This window comes from Nyctereutes procyonoides, unplaced genomic scaffold, assembly GCF_905146905.1.
Source record: "Nyctereutes procyonoides isolate TBG_1078 unplaced genomic scaffold, NYPRO_anot_genome, whole genome shotgun sequence".
In the NCBI taxonomy this organism is placed as follows: domain Eukaryota; kingdom Metazoa; phylum Chordata; class Mammalia; order Carnivora; family Canidae; genus Nyctereutes; species Nyctereutes procyonoides.
The window spans coordinates 51,779,831-51,799,878 of NW_026575049.1; the positions used below are offsets into that span (position 1 = coordinate 51,779,831).

A 20,048-nucleotide genomic window follows, 5' to 3' on the forward strand; every position below is an offset into this window, starting at 1 on the left:
GTATATACAGTGATGTGTGGGACCCTCTGGCATCTTCCTACTCACCCTTTCCATGGACCCTCTACCCTCCATTTTGATAGCTTTCCCCTTATCCTGTTCTCATTGCAGTACTCTCTCGCTTGTTCTTGGACTTGCCAGGTTCCTTCTTGCCTGTGTTTCTACCATTTGCAATTCTCTCTGCCTTGAGCGCTCTTCTCTCAGATATCTTCATGGAAGCCTCATGGCTTCCTCCTTAGCCTGCTGTTTGCTCAAATGTCACTTGCTTAGTGATACTTTTTCTTACCATCCTATTTAAAATGACAGTCTCCCCGTCTTAGGCCCTGGCCCCCTTTCCTGCTCAGATTTTTTCTTCACAGCACTCTGACATGTTGTATATTAATTTTTTTAAATGTATTTGTGTATTTATCTCTAACCTGTAACTAGAATACAAACTCTGTGAGGGCAGGAATTTTTGCTACTGTATACCAAATGCCCTAGAACATTGCCTGGTATATGACAAGTACTGAAAATTTTTTTCTTAAATGGCTATTAATCAGTCTAAGAATTCTAATCTTGAGGGTAGAATTATAAGTGATCCTTCTGGAATCTCTACAATAGTGAAACACTGAGGATTTGGGTAGTTGTGCAAACCTTCATTGCTTCAATTTCCTGTTACTGATGTTAGTGAAACTCCTGTTACAGATAAAGTTATTCAGGCAAACAGTTGTTTATTTTAACTGTTTGCCTTTGGCTGTCATGTGCACCAGCTCTATGGGGAGGAAGTATGGGAGAAAATCTTAAGCTCTAGAGGAGTTTATATATGTGGAAAGATAAGGCCAGAAACTTTGGAATCACCAGAAAATGGTTGTGGGATACAGTTGATGTAATAACTATAAATATTATGCAAGTATCAAAGTGAGACAAGACTCCAAAGTACATATATATATTTAAAAAAAATTGGAAGAATTGGATGATTTTGAGCCTGGGTCTTAAAACCGTCAGGTCATACTAAAGAAATAGTCTATAGGAAACCATTTAGATAAAAAGGGATCTCAATTAGGATGGGGGCAATGTGTCTGGAAGAGTGTCAACTTCTAGAACTCCTATCTGAAAAGAATCAAGGTCAAGGTACTTATTTAATCTTAGTTAACACAGACAAGTTCCTTTTGTACCTATTTATTACAAGACAGAGAATAATGAAAACAAACTAGAAAAAAGCAAGTAATAAGTCAACTACATAGGCTTTTTAAATTTCACCCTAGTAGCAGAACACATTTCTTTTTTTTTTTCTTTTTATTATTAATTAATTTATGGGTTTCAATTTACCAACATACAAAAAACACCAAGTGCTCATCCCGTCCAAGGTGTCCCCCTCCGTGCCCGTCACCCATCTCCCCCACCCCCCGCCCTCCTCCCCTTCCACCAACCCCTAGTTTACATTTCCCAGAGTTAGAAGTACTTTTATGTCTGTGTCCCTTTCTGATATCTCCCACACATTTCTTCTCCCTTCCCTTATATTCCCCTTCAATATTATTCATATTCCCAAATAAGTGAAACTACACTGTTTGTCCTTCTCGATGACTTACTTCAACTCAGCATAATACCCTCCATTCCATCCACGTTGAAGCAAATGGTGGTATTTGTTGTTTCTGAATGGCTGAGAAAATCCATTGTAACACAAACACCCCATCTTCTTTATCCATTTCATCTTTCGATGGCACCGAGGCTCCTTCCACAGTTGGCTATTTGGACATGGCCTGCTAGAAACATCGGGGTGCAGGTGCCCCGGCGTTTCATTGCATCTGAACATCGGGTAAATCCCTTAACAGTGCAATTGCTGGTCGAAGGGGCAGGTCCCTATTTTTACTTCTTTGAGGAACCTCCACACAGTGTTTCCGAGTGGCTGCACCAGTTCACATCCCACCAACAGTGTAAGTAGGTTTCCCTTTATTCTCGCGCATCCTCTCCAACATATTTGTTTCCTGCTTGTTAATTTTACCCCATATCTCACAGGTGTGAGGGTGTATCTCATTGTGGTTTTTGATTTGTATTCCCGATGGCAAGTGATCCAGAGCATTTTCTCATGTGCATGTTGGCCATTTCTATGTCACCTCAGTAGATTTCTCTTCATGGAACCACATTTCTAAAATATTCAAACACCTATTCCTGTACTAAATGTTTCAAACTTATTAACATAATTAAATTTTATTTTGAAGATTAAAAGTCTTGACTTCCATTTCTTGAAATGTTATAAACTAGATAACCTGAAGATATTTCCACTAAAAATTACCCAGAAGTCTTCTATAAGTCATAACAAATGTTGTTTTAATTGGACAGTTGAACTTACAAGGAAGTATGAGAAAATCCCAAGGGGCTCAAAGTTAAGCAACTGAATACCAGTTGGAACCCTGAGGGTAAACTGAAGGCAAAGTATTTAGGGAGGAGGTCAATTTCTGACTTGGTAGCCAAGTGCTTTGTGTTTTGATGCTAAGGTGTTGGGTGAGATGAGATAGAGAAGATGAAATGCAAAGATTTATTTCTGTGTGCTATCTCATGCAGTCTAGCAAAAAAAAAGATGCAGAAAATGGAAGACAGCCAATTCTTAATGAAATAATGTCTGGAATTTTCTGTAATTTATGAAAGACATAAATCCTCAGATTTAGAAATCTCAATTCCTAGGAAGGGAAACAAAAATAAATCTACTGCTAGATACCTGTGAATTGAAACTGTGGAACCAAAGGAGAAACTTTAAAGATATTTTATCTGCAAGGAAAAATAATTAGAAAACTTCGTAAAAATATCTTCAAAATTATTAGAGAATATAACTGCCAGTTTAGAATTTTAAGCATACAAATGTGAGGATAAAATAAAGACCCTTTTAGACAAATTTGATTAGTCACTAATGAAATTTTAGCAAAGGAATTCCTTTAGAGAAACAAGAAAATTTAACCTAGTAGGAAGGCATATACACAAAAAAAACAAAGAATAGTGAACAGAGAAATTAGTGTGCCTTATTGAATATAAGTAGATTTTCATAATGTTTGGGAAACTTACCTATTCAATAGAGAACACTGGAAAAAATACTGACCGAGAACTAGGTCACAAAGCAAATTGGGATAGAACAAATAACTTTGTTTGACATGGTGCATTTAAATTAGAAATTTAAATTAAATTAAAAATCAGTTATAAGGGAAAATAATTAACAGCCGCCCTCCCCACCACACATGTACAAACATCTAGAAAGTCAAAACTGAATCAAACCAAAACAACCTCCCCACCCCAACTCTTTTAAGTCAACGCAGGTCAAAGAAGAAATTACATAATAATTAGTAATTGTTTGGAATTGAACTGTAATGAAAATACAACATGAAACTTATGGGATGCAGCTAAACCACTACATACAGAGAAATTAATAGCTTTAAATTTTTATACCCAAAAAGGAAACAAATAAGATGGAAAAGGCACAAGCTACCTTTCCAACACAGGAAACTAGTGAAGGAACAACAGAACAGTGAAACAGAAAACTAGTAAGTCAATATTTATTCAACTTTTGGCTGGAACTTAAGGTACAAACTTAATATGAAAATTGGGGAAATAAGGGACTGTTGATAGAGATGTTTTGAGAAGATGAACACTCAGCTGGACATTACAACTTGATGTATAGATGGAGTTTTATTTATTCTATTCTAGTTTCACTTATTATAAGGTTAAGTTTCTTCATAAGTTTGTTGCTAACATGGGTAAGGAGCTTTCTTAGAATACTGAAAGGTGGGCAGCCCTGGTGGCTCAGTGGTTTAGCACCGCCTGCAGCCTGGGGTGTGATCCTAGAGTCCCGGGATCAGGTCCCACGTCGGGCTCCCTGCGTGGAGCCTGCTTCTCCCTCTGTCTGTGTCTCTGCCTCTCTCTCTCTGTGTGTCTCTCATGAATAAATAAAATGTTAAAAAAAATAAAATCTTTTAAAAAAAAGAATACTGAAAGATTTATTAGAATAGTTTCAAGAATTTTGACTTACAACTTTAAAAATGACTGTTAATGGAAAAGTGCATTTATCTGACTATTGGAGGAAACCATTTATCACTTAAAATTGCAAGCTCTACTCGTGTTTATTTTGACCAACAACTTTCTCATAATTGATTCATTATGATTTTACTGATATAGCTCTAATTAATAAAATTGTGTTCAGATTTTTTTAAAATCAGGAATATTAGTAAAGGCATTATTTTTGATGAATTTTCATTTCAGAAATTTAAAGAAACAAGAATCTAACAGACTAACTTCATTCTATTTTTAAAAAGAATTTTATTTATTTATTCATGAGAGACAGAGAGGCAGAGACATAGGCAGAGGGAGAAGCAGGCTTTATGCAGGGAGCCTGAAGTGGGACTTGATCCCATGATCCTGGGATCACCACCTAAGCCAAAGGCAGATGCTCAACCACTGAGCCACCCAGGTGCCCCTAACAGATTAACTTTAAAACATATTTCAAAATTTAACTGTGCCTTGAGAGAAAAAAAGACTAAAGAGAATACAGAAAAAAATAATAAAGATAAGAGTAGGAATTAATGATTATAATAAAGATCAATAAAATAAGTTAATTTTTAAGAAAGATCAATAGAATAAATGTTCACTTTCATCAAGAAAAAAACAAAAAAAAAGTCATGAAAAATCGTGCTTAAGACATTAGTTGACACAATGTTGCATTTGTTTCAGGTGTACAACATAGGGATTCAACAACTCTATATGTTTTGCTGCACAAACCATAAATGTAGCTCCCACCTGTCACCATAAAACACTATTACAATACAACTGACTATAGTCTCTATGCTGTACCTTTCATCCCAAAGACTTACATATTTCATAACTGGAAACCTGTATCTCCTACTCTCCTTCACTCATTTTTCCTTTCCCCCTTTCCCCTCCCTTCTGACGACCATTAGTTCTCTATATATATCGATCTGTTTTTACTTTTTTTTGTTCATTTGTTTTTTATATTCTACATATAAGTGAAATTATATGGCATTTATTTTTCTCTGACTTAATTTCATTTAGTATAATATTCTCTAAGTCCATCCATGTTATCACAAATAGCAAAAATCCTATCATTTTTTAATGTCTGAGTAACACTCCATAGTGTCTGTGCATGTGTGTAATATATGTGTGTGTGTGGGGAAAATTCGTGCACACACACATATTTATACACATATGCATCCATTTTTCCCACATATTTTCTACAGTGGCTATACCAGTTTATATTTTCAGCAACAGTGTGCAAGGGTTCCTTTTTCTCCATATCCTCAAAAGTACTGTTACTGCTTGTGTTTTTGATTCTAGCCATTTGGACAGGTGTGAGGTGATACTTCATTGTGGTTTTGGTTTGCATTTCTCTGATGCTTTAGTGATGCTGAGCATCTTTTCATGTCTTTGGATAAAAGTCTATTCGTGTCTTATGTCCATTTTTTAATTTGATTATTTGATTTTTGGTGTTGTATAGGTTTTTAAATATATTTTGGATATTAACTCCTCTTTGCATATATCATTTACAAATATCTTCTCCCATTCAGTAGGTTGCCTTTTAATTTTATTGATGGTTTCCTTCAATAAGCAGGCTTTAAATTAGAGAGCCCTAGGAACAATTTAAAACATTAAATTTGAAGAATTTGACAGTATGGATAATTTTCCTAGAGATATATATTTACCAAAGTTGACTAATGAAGATAGAGAAAAACTGAATAAATCTAAAACTGTTAATAAATTGGGTTGGCAGTTTAAAGTCTATCCACACAAAAATAAAGTCAGAATCATATGATTTTAGAAGTAAATTATGTCTTTTTAGAATAATAGAAAATCTCAATATTATACAAACTATTCCAGAAACTAGCAAAGAGGGAATTCTCTCCAACCCATTTTCTGTGGCTAGTATAATATCAGAAATAACACCAGACAGGGACAATAAAAGAGCAAAAAGATTAGGCCAATTTCACTTACTAATGTAAAGGGAAAAAATCTGAGATAATATAGTGGCAATATGTACTTAATAGAAGCTAAATAATATATTGCTGCCAACTTATGTCCTGGAATTCAAAGGTTGCTAAATATTATAAAACTCTATTAAGATTTCCACCTTGGGAAATGAAAAGAGGCATAGAAAATATATTTTATAAAAGTTTACTCATGATAAAACCTTTTGACAAATAAGGGAAGGGAGGAATATTCCTAATCTGTAAGGGGTAAAAATCTATCAAACACTACAATAAATACCACACTCAATGGTGAAATGTTAGATATATTCTATTTAAAATTAGGAATGAGGCAAGGATGTTTGCCAATACTTCTTCCATTCATTATTGTGCTAGATGTACTAGCCTAGACAATAAGGGAAGAAAAAAAGATATCAGTATTATTGATGAAAAGCTGTCATTATCTATAGGTAACATTATTGTCTACACACACAAAAAAAGAACTCTTCTTCAATCCGAGAGATCAGCAGTAGAACTAATAAAAAAGTCTAAAAGGTAGCTGGCAGTATAATTAGTGCACAAAAATAATTTGCATTCTTATTTCGAAGTACATAAATTATGTCCATAACATTTACATAATAAAAAGAATTTTTAAAAAACTTAGGATCATATGGAGAATAATGAAATACTTAGCTGAAAAACATTTTAAAAAAACAAACCATGAAAAAAAAAAAACAACAACCAAACCCTGATCAAACAGAAATGCCACATTTATAAATGGGAAGTCTCAATATTGTGAAGTATTGGTTTTAATCCACGTTAATATATGAACTAAATAAATATGACACATCTGAGATGCAATAGTTTTTTGTTTTGGTATGTACGTATGGAAATTGACTAGCTGACTATTACTTATAAGGAAGAGCAAATTTCAAAGAACAGCTAGAACAGTTTTGAAGATGTAAAACAAGGTTAGGGGAGTGGGCATGCCAGGCAATGTAATTTTTAGAAAGCTAAAGTGATTAATTAAAATGCTGTGATATTGACAGGTATTAAGAAATAGGCCAGTGGAAGAGAATAAAGAGCACATTTATAAATCATAAACAAAAGGAAATGGCAAATGACAATGTAGCACTAAAAATTAGTGAAGGAAAATGTGGATTAATCAACAAGGGGTGCTGGAACTGTTGATTATCCTTGTAGAAAAAGATAACACTTTTGCTTATTATCATATTAAAATCTCAATTCCAGGCTTACTAAAGATCTAAATGGGAAAAGTCAAAAGTTTAGAACTTTTAAATGAAATATAACATTCTATTCAGAATGCTCTTTTTTCAGAATACTTTTATTTTTACTTATTTATTATGAGTATCTTTTTTTTTTGTTTTTAGTAGGCTCCATATCCAGTATGGAGCCCAGTGTGGGACTCTAACTCACAATTCTGAGATCAAGACCTGAGTCCTGATCAAAAGTCAGATGCTTAACTGACTGAGCCGCCCAGGTGCCCCCTGTTCAGAATACTTTTAAAAAGGACAAAAAACAGTAAAAAAAAGTACCTAAAAAATAAAAAGGACACAAAAACTGCACACCAAAATTGAAAAGTTGAGATATTTGGTTATATTAATTAAATTTAACCTTTCTGCTAAAGATAGAGAAGATAAGCTATAGACTAGGGAAAGATATCTGCAACACATAAAACTAACACAGCGTTTGTATCAGAATATGAAGAACTTTCAAAATAATGCAAATACAACACAATAGAAACATTGTCAAAAGATATGAACGGCAATTTGTATAAGAGGAAATGCAAACAACAATAAACATATGAAAAGATGCTCAACTTCATTAGTAATCAGGAAAATGCAAATTTAAACAATAATGAGATACCATTACACATCATCATGTTGGCAAGCATTAAAAGGAAAACTTCACAGTAACGCTGCTGGTGAGGCAGTAGAAAAACAGGGCATTTTCTACACTCATGATGGAAGGGTAATTTACTACAAGTACTTTGAGTAGCCACAGGGCAATATGTGTTAGACAGAAATGCCTTTGAAGTGAGCTATTCCATGTCTCTCTGCCATATGTGTACCTGGAGATAGGTAAAAGATTTAATTACCGCAGCATAATTTATGACAGTAAAAAACTGGAAACAAATGTCCATAAACAAAAGAATGAATAAATATTAATAAAGTATTGTATATCGACACAGTGCCAAATTCCAAAGCAGTAAAAAAAAAAAAAAAAAACGAACTGACTAGTGCATGAAACTATCTGGATAAATCCCCAAAGAGAAAAAAGGTGTGTATACACACACACACACACACACACACACACACACATATATATACAATATGTACAGTATGTGATTTTTTAATAAAGGTTAACATGCAAATTAATACAATATTTTGTTGCATATGAATCCTATCTTTTTTTCTATATTTTTCATGTTTTGACAACTTGGGGTTTTGCTGACTCTGGAGCTAATTCCTAGAGATGGCAAACAGCTGGCCTAGGAGTGTGCCTTTCATATGCAAATCAACCAGTCTGGAGTCTTTAGGGCCAACTACCTCCTTTCAGGAGCCCTTCCCCTCTCTCCTCCAGCACCAATTACCCCTGGGCAGCCTTACACCCCAGAGTCCTTGAAAATTATTTAAACCAGAAGATCCTAAACCTGTTTACCCTGTTTCATCCATGGAAGCCACGATAAAAACTCCTGACATGTTTTCCCTTCTGCCTCCTGGTGCTTCCCCAGGGAAGTGTGGGCTCTGAGTATAACAGTATCTTTTCAATAATACTCCTCTCCTGATCTGTTGGCTTCACCATTTCTGAATAATAATAAAACTTGTATTTTAAAACATGCTTAGAGATATACATATCTTTATCAAAAGGAAAATTCTGAGAACAATCAACACCAAAATAGGCACAGTATTACCTCTGTAACGAGGAAAAGGAGTGGGGTGCAGCCATATCTAAAATATTTTATATTTTTTAAAAAAGATCTGAACGATTAAGACCAAATGCTTTGATTCAGCAAAGCTGAGTATCTTATTGAGTGTTGATTATATTATTCTCTACGCTTCATACTTGAAATATTTCATGATTTTTCAAGATTGAAATTCTCACCAGGCCATATCCAAAGCATCATTTATTTGTTTTTAAACAGAGGGAGCAATTCAAAAGTATCATCATATTGTTCTTGTCAGATGGCACCTTTCCTCTGTAAGGGGGCATAAAGTGTCTGAATGATTTCTGTAAAAAATGCACAATTCATCAAAACGGCTCTGAAAAGAAAATTTTCTTCACTATATTGCAGGTTATTTAATGTCTCTTCCGTGATAAATGGAGTAGGTGGGATTTACTTTTTTTCTTCCTTGAAATTGGGAAGCTTTAGGATTCCCTTGAACTCTGTCTCTGTTAGAAGCAATTCATATCTTGGGCAGTCCATTCACCCTTGGCCAAATTTAATTTCCCTTTTTGGCTTAAAGGAGAATGGTTTAAAAGATCCTATAAAAAGCTTTCTGGCAGCCTGGAAAACAGCCAATATTCTTTTTGAGAAAGCTGCCTTTTTATGATGGCCCAAGTGTAAATGACACGGGGCTCTGTGTTCCTTGAATTTCACACAAGTTTAAAAATTAAAGTGAGAACAGCTTGGCAAAGGATATACAAAAAGAAATTGATCATCTTCCTGACCTCAAAATGCCAAGAGTTTTTGAGCTTCACACTCTTTAGATCAAACTCTTACCCTAATTAACTTTCTGGGAATGTGTTTGAGAAAACTATCCAAAGAGGTAGATTGAACTAAATGAGCAAATCATCTGGAAAAAATAGATTTTAAGTAACTTGATTTGGCTGTTTACCATGATCCAGCAGACAACTATACCACTGTCCAAATTACGTGTGCATCTAATTGGTTGCATTTCTCATTTTGTTACACATGGGTCTTGAGGACAGGGGGGCAGGGAATAGCAAGACGGAAGAGTTGAGAAGGTAGGAAGGGGTGGTTTTCATTTCATTTGACTTCAAATTACTTTGTTTTTCTAGAACCTCTTCACATTTTGGCATCAGTCTTAACTGCCTAGATGTGAGGTGTTCTCTAAATACAGAGAAGTGGGTTCAGCTGGCATTAGCCCTTCACCCACCTTCAGGCTTTATAAGCCAATGCCAAGGATTCACTGAGGGCTGCAAATTCTCCCATGAGGATTTCTTGGGATAGAAGTGTCACTGTTCTTTTTGTCCTTCTCCCATGGTGTAGAGGGTGTGCTTGTCCTTCATCTTAAGCCAAATGTAGGAAGTAATAGGACCAATTAAGGGTGTTGACATGCATTTCCTGCAATTTGGGGAGTTAGACTGGAACACGATTCCGGTCTGACCTCTAAAAGTAGGTATCCAGTTGCTTTTGGAGAGATGTAGTTTTATAGACAACAGTGTGAGTTTCCCATGAGCCAGACCTAGGGCCTGCAGAAGAGAGCTGGACTGCTCACCCTGAGGAAGATGGGCTTGCCTGAATAGTGGACTGATCCCAAAAGAGAGCCCCAAGTGTAGGCTGCTGGAAGCCAGTGGGAGGAGGAATTGTTCTTCAGAAGATGGAGCCCTCCAGCGTGAGGGTTCCTGAGGAACCCATCCATGTGATCTCCAGTGAGAATAAGAATTGGCATTTGAATATCTGCCTCACCCAGAGGGTCCCAAAGCCAGATGACCACTGTGGTATCAGAGTAGGATCCAGTTCCTTTCCCTCCAGCTTCCCTCCCTCCTAGGCCCAACCCAGGTGAAACTAGGCAAAGTGGCACCTGGACAGGAAGGAGAATAAAGAGGAAAAAGGAAACTCTTCCTCAGTCGGGGAAGCAGTCCGTAGGATTGGACTTTGATTTCATTTATGAGGAACATCTATGATTGCCCACCCCAAATTTCATCTGTGGTGAGGAAAAATGAGTCAGAGAGTGGTTTTGCGTTGGCAGGGGTAGTGAAGAAGAAAGTTACTTTCCAGTTGGACCCTACTGAATCCATCTTGATAGACGGATTTCCCCCCAAGTCATCCTGTGTATAATTTATTTGTGAGAGAAAAAGTAATAGGAACTTAAATAGGGCAAGGCATGGAGAGGCATGGAAAATATTCTTATTCCTCCTTTCTGTCCTTTGTTAGCTCTTATTACATAGGCTGATGATGGGCAATTTAGGACAGCATGGATAATTTGGTTCTCCCTTTTGGCACAGTTTGTGATAGCCAAGAAACATTTTCTGCTCAGGGCCCAGCCACAGTAATTGTCTACATAACACCAGAATGGCTGGCTACAGGAGGGGAGATGCAGTTGTCTTCAGTTTCCACAGACCATCTATTCAGTTAAACTTCCAGATAATCTTTCTGATGTAGACCCTGCCACATACCATTGTGTCAAATCATGATGTACAATGTTTTCTTTAGGAGAAAAAGTTTGTTTACAAGATAGAAGCTCATGAGGCAGGCACCACTCCAAATCCAGGTCCAGTGACACCTCCCTGTCCCCCTGAGTCTGTCTGATTTCCCCTCAGCAACCTCCCTAGAGTGGTGATTCCTCACTTTTATCATCTTCCACTGAACAGGGCTTTCTAATAGCTATTTTGAATCTGCTCTCCTTTTTTTTTTCCCCCCATTTATGTTCCCTTATCTCAATATCTGTGCTGGGCTGATAAAAAGGATGTAGGCGCTACTACTAACTGTATATCACTGCTGACTTTATCTCCTCCTCTGCACAACCTCTACACCAAGGTTGTGGAGACCTTTTTTTTTTTTCTGGCTCCCTCCTCCCTTGTTTGCATTGAGTGGTTATGGAATTACTTTCTATACCACATTTTATCACCTGTTCACTTTCATTTTATCACCTGTTCACTTGCATCCTCTTACCTGAATCTGATACCTGATTTATAGCCCATTTATTTGAAAGCTCAGGATGAGGAAGCAACAGGATGAAGAAAAAAGATCATTAGGGTAAAAAATTAGAAATCTGGGCTGTATTCTGGCTCTGCTATAGATATGTAAATGACTGAGAAAAGTCAAATCCCTTCTGTAAAGTGAGGGGGTTGGACCAGGTGATCTCTAAGGCCCTATAAGATAAATTTTACAGGGTGGTTATATAGTAGAATCTTCAAGTGGTCTCCCGTTTCAGTCATATTCTGTCTTACAGCAAAAGAGATAATTTTGTGTTAAGCACTCAATGTGGAATAAAGCCCATCCTAAGGGGTTACTGAATAATTGCTAGCCCTCCTTTTTCTCTAGTCAAGGTCAAAATCACTTGAGCTTACCCTTTCCTTCCCACCCCTCTGCCACCACCCAGGCCAGACCATCCTCCCTTCTACGAACCCTCATGTCTGCAGCCTTGGCTGTGACCTAGAACAGGTTTTCCTCCTCTTTTCTCTACTGTCCAATCTGTTTCATCTACCATGATCAAAATACTCCTCCTAAACACTACTTGCCATGATACTCTGCTACTGAAAAGCAAGACAAAAGGAAAAAAACCAAAAATTAAAAACACACAAAGCCCCTTCAAGTGCTTGACAATACCTCTAGGATTCTTAACTAGTCATCCATCTGAGGCACTCCACTACCTATCTCCGTTTCCTTTTCAGTGAAATATTCTATTTCCAGTGGTGAGCTCAGATCTAGCCATGCCCTCATCCTAAATAAACTGCTCTGTTGTATTTTTACTAAAATCTAAGTCTATATCCTACCTCCCTAAGTATATGGAGTGGTTCTATAGAATAGGAACTATGCCATTTGTCTCTATTCCAAAGAGCCTAGTTGGTACTTTGCATATTTCAGGTATTAATACATATCGTGGATTGAGGAATGATGTTTACACTGCCAATAGCTTTAAGGTTAAGGCATTTGAGCATCTCATACTCTAAATAACTTAATATTTGTCCTTTGGAGTTATTCCAGCTATATCAATCAGATTTGTTCAAAATAATATCTAGAGCATACATGAATGATGAGAAGGAATCTAGCTTTCTAGGAATTTATTTAATAGACTCTTGGTGAAGAATATATAAAGGATTTTTCAGGATATTGTAGAACAGTTGGTATAAAGTAAAAACTGCAAATTATTGGCCCATGAATGGATTCTAGCTCAAGACATGTTTTGTTTACCCCACACAATATTTTAAGGAAATTTGACTTGGTTGCCAGCATTTTAAATTGTGAAAGTTCATCTAAAATTACAGATTTATGGCTTCTCTTGAAGATTAAGAGGATCTAGTAATACTGGCCTACTTTCCCACATAATTACAACTGGCTACAGTTAAGTGATGGCTGATGCCTTAGATATGACATAAGCTGCTGGTTGGTTAAACTCCTTCCTGGTCTAGTCTTGTGTCTTGTGCCTCAAGACATTGAGTTTGGGATTTCTGGTACCTGAAAAAGTAGTCTGAATGGGCTTGAACTCTTTAGAAACAGGTGGTTCTCAACCTTGGAGGCATATTAGAATCACCTATGGGCAGCCTGGGTGGCTCAGTGGTTTAGCACAGCCTTCTGCCCAGGGCATGATCCTGGAGACCCAGGATCGAGTCCCACATCGGGTCCCTGCATGGAGCCTGCTTCTCCCTTTGCCTGTGTCTCTGCCTCTCTCTGTGTGTCTCTCATGAATAAATAGATAAAATCTTAAAAAAAAAAAAGAATCACCTAGGGGAGTTTTAACATACTGTAAATTCCTAAACTTCACCCTGTGGTGACAGGGGGAGGCACAGTAAGGCATTCTTATTTTAAAAGCCCCCCCCCCCCCGCCCCAGGTTAATTTCATGCATGGTGAAGATTGAGAACACTTGCTTTAGAGGGAGGCTACAAACCAGCAGCAGCAGCAAGTTGCTCTGATGAATAGTTAGGGAGTTGGCAACTACCTGTGGGCATGATGGGAAAGGTTTTTAGAAAGCTGCTTTTATTTCCAATCCCCCTCCTCTCATCATAAGGTTGAGGCATACTTTAAACAGTTCCTTATAATCTAGAAGTTCTTTATAATCTAAATGGACACATCATCATGATCCATTGGAAAGCAACACAAATAGGATGTGTACACATTCTTTTGGAGACTTCCTTCTTTAGTCAATGGAACTTAAGTTTTTGGTACTGGGACTGGATCAGGTGGACTCTACCTCAGAAAGTGTGTAATGCAGTGAATAAGAGTAATGTTTATCATATGAGACCACTGAACAGGATTGAGACAAGCCAGAGAGGGGAATCCAATGTAAGGGACTAAAGGCAGATCTTGAAATTCAGAAAATATCTATTTGTTCTTTTGACAAATATTTATTGTGTTCAGGCTTATTGTGTTCTGACACTGTTTCAGGCCCTGATGACATTATGGTAAAAAAGACAAAGTGTTTGGCTGAATGAGTTTATGTTCCAGATAGGAAAAGAAGGAATGGGAAATGACTGCGAAAAAATGTACAGTTGCTTGAAATGAGAGGAAGGTCAATTACGTATAAATTTACAGGATAAAGGAGAAACATTAATTTGTTTGTTTATTTAAATATTTTTGAAAAATTTATTCCTGAGAGAGACAGAGGCAGAGATATAGAGGGAAAAGCAGGTTCCCTGTGGGGAGCCCACTGGGGGACTCGATCTCAGGACCCCAGGATCACAACCTGAGCTGAAGGCAGACGCTCAATCACTGAGCCACCAGGCATCCCAGGAGAAACATTACTTTAAAATTTCCATGCATACCTATGCATAGATAGATAGGAGGGGAGATAGGGAAGAAAGAGGGAGAGATAGACACAGACCTATGTATGGTTACTTATTTACAAATTTTTTATTGATCATCTACATGACACACATTAAGGTTTATGAAAAAAAACGGTGGTAAGAAAGATGCATTTTATGCTCTATCAATTTTAATTCTATCGACAGAGATATATATGTAATGTAATAATTACAGTACGGTTTGTGTAGTGATGGTAGTGGTCATACTTAGTGTTTGCTGTGTGAGATCCTATGCTAAAGATTTCATTTGCATTATCTAGTATCCTCAGAACCACCTTAAAAAGCAATTATACTTGCATGTACTCACAGATGAGGGCCTGAGTTAAGAGTGGTTTAGTAACTTGATCAAGCATATAGCTAGTAGGTGGCAAACCAGATTGTTGAATTCAAGTCTGGTTCCCAAAGACCATGCTTACTCGCTCTCTATTGACATACAAAGTTATATTTCAGGTGTATAGCATACCAATTCAATAATTCTATTACTCAGTGGTCACCCCGACAAGCGTAGCCCCCACCCGTCACCAGACAATGTTATTATGATATTATTGACTGTATACTGTATTTCATCTCTGTGACTTATTTGTTTTATGATTGGAAGTTTGTCATACCTTACCTTAACCTATTTTTCCCATCCTCCCAACCCCCCTCTCCTCTGGCAACTATCAGTTCTCTATATTTAGGATTCTGTGTTTGTTTCATTGTTATTATTCCTAGAATCTACATATAAGTAAAATCATATAGTATTTATCTTTCTCTGACTTCTCTCACTTATCATAATGGTCTCTAGGTCCATTCACATTGTCCCCTGGCAAGATCTCATTCCTTTTTTATGGCTGAGTAATAGTCCTTTGTATATTTATATGACATCTTCTTTATTCATTCATCTATTGATGGACACTTGGGCTGCTTCCAAAATTTGGCAATAATGCTGCAATGAATGTAAGGGTGCATAATTAGGGTTCAATGTAATGTAAGGGTTCAAATTAGTGCCTTTTCTTTGAGTAAATACCTGGTAGTGGAATTATTGGATTGTATGCTATTTCTGTTCTTTTGAGGAACCTCCATACTGTTTTCCTTACTGGCTGCACAAATTTACATTCCCATTAACAGTACATGAGAGCTCCTTTTCTCTACATTCTTGCCAACACTAGTTCTTTCTTGTCATTTTAATTCTAGCCATTCTCAGAAGTGTAAAATGATATCTCATTGTGGTTTTGCTTTGCATTTCTCTGATGTTTAGTGACACTGAGCACCTTTCATGTGTCTGCTGGCCATCTGTATGTCTTCTTTGGAAAAACTATTCAGGTTTACCTGTCCATCTTTAAATAGGATTATTTGGGGGGGTGGTGTTGAGTTCTAGGAGTTCTTTATACATTTTTTATGTTAACCCCTTACTGGATATGTCATTTGTAAATATTTTTTCCCATTTCTGGTAGGTTGCTTTTTCATTTTGTTGATGGTTTCCTTTGCTGTGTGAAGCTTTTTATTTTGGTATAGTCACAGTAGTTTATTTTGCTTTTGTTTCCTCTGAGGAGACATATTCATAAATAGATTGCTAAGGCTAATATCTGGAAGATTACTGCTTATGTTTTCCTTTAAGAGTTTTATGCCTTCAGGTCTCACATTTAAGTCTTTAATTCATTTTGAGTCGATTTTTGTGTATGATATAAGTAAATGGTCCAATTTCTTTCTTTCTTTTTTTTTTTGCATGCAATTGTCCAGATTTCCTAGCACCATTTATTGAAAAACCATCTTTTCCCCAATGTGTATTCTTGGCTCCTTTGTCAAAGATGACTTGACTACATACACATGAGTTTATTTTTGGGCTTTCTATCCTGTTCTGTTGATCTATGTGTCTTCTGTGCCAGTACCACAGTACCATACTGTTGTGATTAATACAGCTTTGTAGTCTATCTTGAAGTATAAGATTGTTCTTCCTTGTTACAACTGCTGTAGCAATTGGGATCTTTTGCAGTTCCATTAAAATTTGGGGATTATTTCTAGTTTGGTGAAAAATGCTGTTGATATTTTGATAGAGATTGTATTTAATCAATAGACTGCTTTGGGAAGTGTGGACATATTAACAATATTCTTTCAATTTATGAGAATGGTATATTTTTCCATTTGGGTTATCTCCAACTTTTCTCATCAATGTCTTACAATTTTTAGAGCACACGGCTTTCACCACCTCAGTTAAACTCAGTCTTACATATTTGATTCTTTTTGTTGCAATTGTAAATGGGATTGTTTTTAACATCTCTTTCTGTTACTTTGTTATTAGTGTACAAAAGTACAACAGATTTCTACATATTAACTGTGTATCCTGCCACTTTACTAAATTCGTTTATTCTAATAGTCTTTTGGTGGTGCCTTTAATGTTTTCTATATATAATATCATGTCATCAGCAAATAGTGATGGTTTTACTTCTTCCTTACCAATTTGGATATTTTTTATTTCTTTTTCTTGTCTGATTGCTGCAGCTAGTACTTCCAGTACTATGTTGAATAAAAGTGGTGAGAATGGTTATCCTTGTCTTATTCCTATCTTCGAAGAAAAGCTTTTAGTTTTTCACCATTGAGTATAATGTCAGGTATGGGTTTTTCGTATATGGCCTTTATTATATTGAAGGATGTTCCCTCTAAACTGGCTTTGTTGAGAATTTTTATCATGAATGGATGTTACATGTTGTCAAATATTTTTCTGCATGCAATACATCTCAATAGATAGATAGTTTTATGCTGCTTCTTGTTAATATGATATGTTACATCAATTTGCAAGTATTGAACCACCTTTTCATCCTCAGGGCAAATCCCACTTGATTATGATGAATGATTCAGTTGATCATTGAAGGATTGTTGAATGACTATTGAATTCAGTCTGTAAATATTTCATTGAGAATTTTTGCATTTATGTTCATCGAAGACACTGGCCTATAGCTTGCTTTCTTTCTTTTCTTCTTCTTCTTCTTTTTTTTTTTTTTTTTGTAGTATCTTTGTCTGGTTTTGGTATCAGGGTTTTGTGGGAAGGGCTGGTGAGGTTTTAATGAGGGTATGAGTTTTAAAGTGGGATAAATGAGAGCAAAACAGGTCTGGGGCTTAGATATTGATCCAAAAAGCAGTAAAAGTGGTAAGCAAATCCAAAGTGGGGAAACTGTGCTAGGAGTAAATAGAGAACACAAACCTCAAAAAAGTGAAAAGAGATTTTACCACAAAATTCTCTGATGGCTGGTCTTACTAAATTAATTCTACATTGGGTTTTTGTTACTTTAGATTCTGGATTTTTGCTCTGGATACAATTCACAGCTGCTTTTCTCTGTCAGAGTGAATAAACAGAATTCCACTTTAATGACTCACTAGGGTCTCAGTATCTGATAACATGGCAAATAGATTTTTGCCTCTGAAGCCGTTCTTTTGGTCCCTTTGGTTAATGTCAACCTGACTTAACTGTGATTTTTATTGACAACATTTAGCTCAAAATGCAATAATGAAAGGTGACTGTCACATAAAGGTCAGTTTGGGGCTACTTCTGCTCAGATATAGAAGGATTAACTTGGGATAAGCTTCCTTCTGAAATCTGTGTGCTCTGACTGTGACAATCACTGAGAAAGAAATCACAGGAACACTGCAAGAGAAGCTGATCATTGCTCCATGAACCAAAGATAAATTTAAGTCTTTTGTAATGCACTTTAAACCAATTTCCATTTTCTATTTAGAAGTTTCACACATTTAATCAGAAAGCATATGTGTTGAATAATTATCTTTTACTCACTGTGTGCAGTGCAAATGTCGAATGTTCACATGAACTCTGCTAGAGGCAAATAGAAACTATTTAAAATAGATTCAGAGAAAAGCAAATAAGACACTGCTCAGAAGGTAACCTGTCTCCAGTCACTCCTAAGATAATACATATTATTTATTATAGAATTTTGAAGAATGATTTATTTAGTCTTTAAGGTGATAAGCTGATAATAACTAAACCTAATCCTGAAGAGCAACATGAATTTTGACAGAGGGAGAGTTTTTGTGAAAAATTTAATTTCCTCTGTGGGGGCGAGAAGAAAGCATAATTTAGCATTGTTTCTTTTAAATGTGGATCAGAGATTTTACTAGAAATCAAGAAAATCTCTTCTTTGTGTCAGAAGAATATAAAGTAATACTAAGTACAATTTATGCTTCTCTAAATACCAACTGCTAGCCTGGAGCTGATCCTGGATAAAGAGTTCACATGCTGTAAAAGAAGCAAAATGTAATTTGTCTATAATACTTAATTGGTAGAAATAAATAGTAATGGTCAACAGAAACACAAGGACTTTTTCCTTCTTTAAGAAATACTGAAATCTATAAATGATAATTTCTAGAATGACTATAGCAAAGCAACAGCTTTGCAACAATGTTATAATAGTATTGATACTTTGTATTTAACAAAAAAGACTCTGTTGCCCATTTCTGGAACACGGGTATATTTCATGTTACTCTAAGATTGAAATCTGTGTCTCCACAATTTGACATTTTCGATTTTGAGGGAGCCTGACGTGGGATTCGATCTCGGGTCTCCAGGATCGCACCCTGGTCCAAAGGCAGGCGCCAAACTGCTGCGCCACCCAGGGATCCCAACATTTTCGATTTTGAAAACACCTATTGATCTAAGAAATAAATGTTCCTGTTAAACAGGATCTTTGCACTAATTGAAGACCAAAACTTGCTGGTGGGATGCATACCCACACAGCCTCCACCAGACTTTTCTGGTTCTGAACTGTGCAAAAGACATGATTCCTTGGCTAAGAAAAACAAGGAGAAGGGACAGTGAACTGACATTTATTGAGGACTCAATAGGTACAGCCATTCATTGCTCAAGGCAGTTAGCCACATATTCTTACTTTTAATTCTCCCTGCAGTGTAACAAAATAAGTTTGTTTTTTTTAAATTAATACATAGTACAAATGAGTGTGTGTGTGTGTGTGTGTGTGTGTGTGTGTGTGTAATTCTATGTATAGGTCTATGTAAACCACCCCTAATGGTTCCACCTAGGGGTAACCACCCCTAATGGTTCCTGTGTTTAATGAAACACTGTCCATCTTTGGAGGGTTATCTCAGAAGACTACGGCAACTTTGGAGTTGCGTTGTATGGCAGACTGTTAATACAGGGAGAGCATGAGCAGGATTTTAAGCTCCCTGTTCTAAGTTTGGTATTTGGTCAACCTCTGAATTTTCCAAGCAGAGCACATAAACCAGTGGTGGCTAATTTTTTACAGGAAGAATCCAGATTCCTTTGAGGATCTAATGAAAGGTTTTTGGATCATTTGTTTTTATTGAGTTTTGAGAATTCTTAAATATTTTGGATACAAGTCCTTTATCAGGCATATGATTTGCAAATTTATTGG

The 20,048-nt window shown here is 36.4% G+C and overlaps 1 protein-coding gene across 2 annotated transcripts in view; it reads right to left on the reverse strand.

Moving 5' to 3' along the window:
* Positions 1-20,048, reverse strand: part of FSHR (follicle stimulating hormone receptor) — a 175,736-nt gene that overhangs the window by 90,931 nt on the left and 64,757 nt on the right. The window lies entirely within an intron of this gene.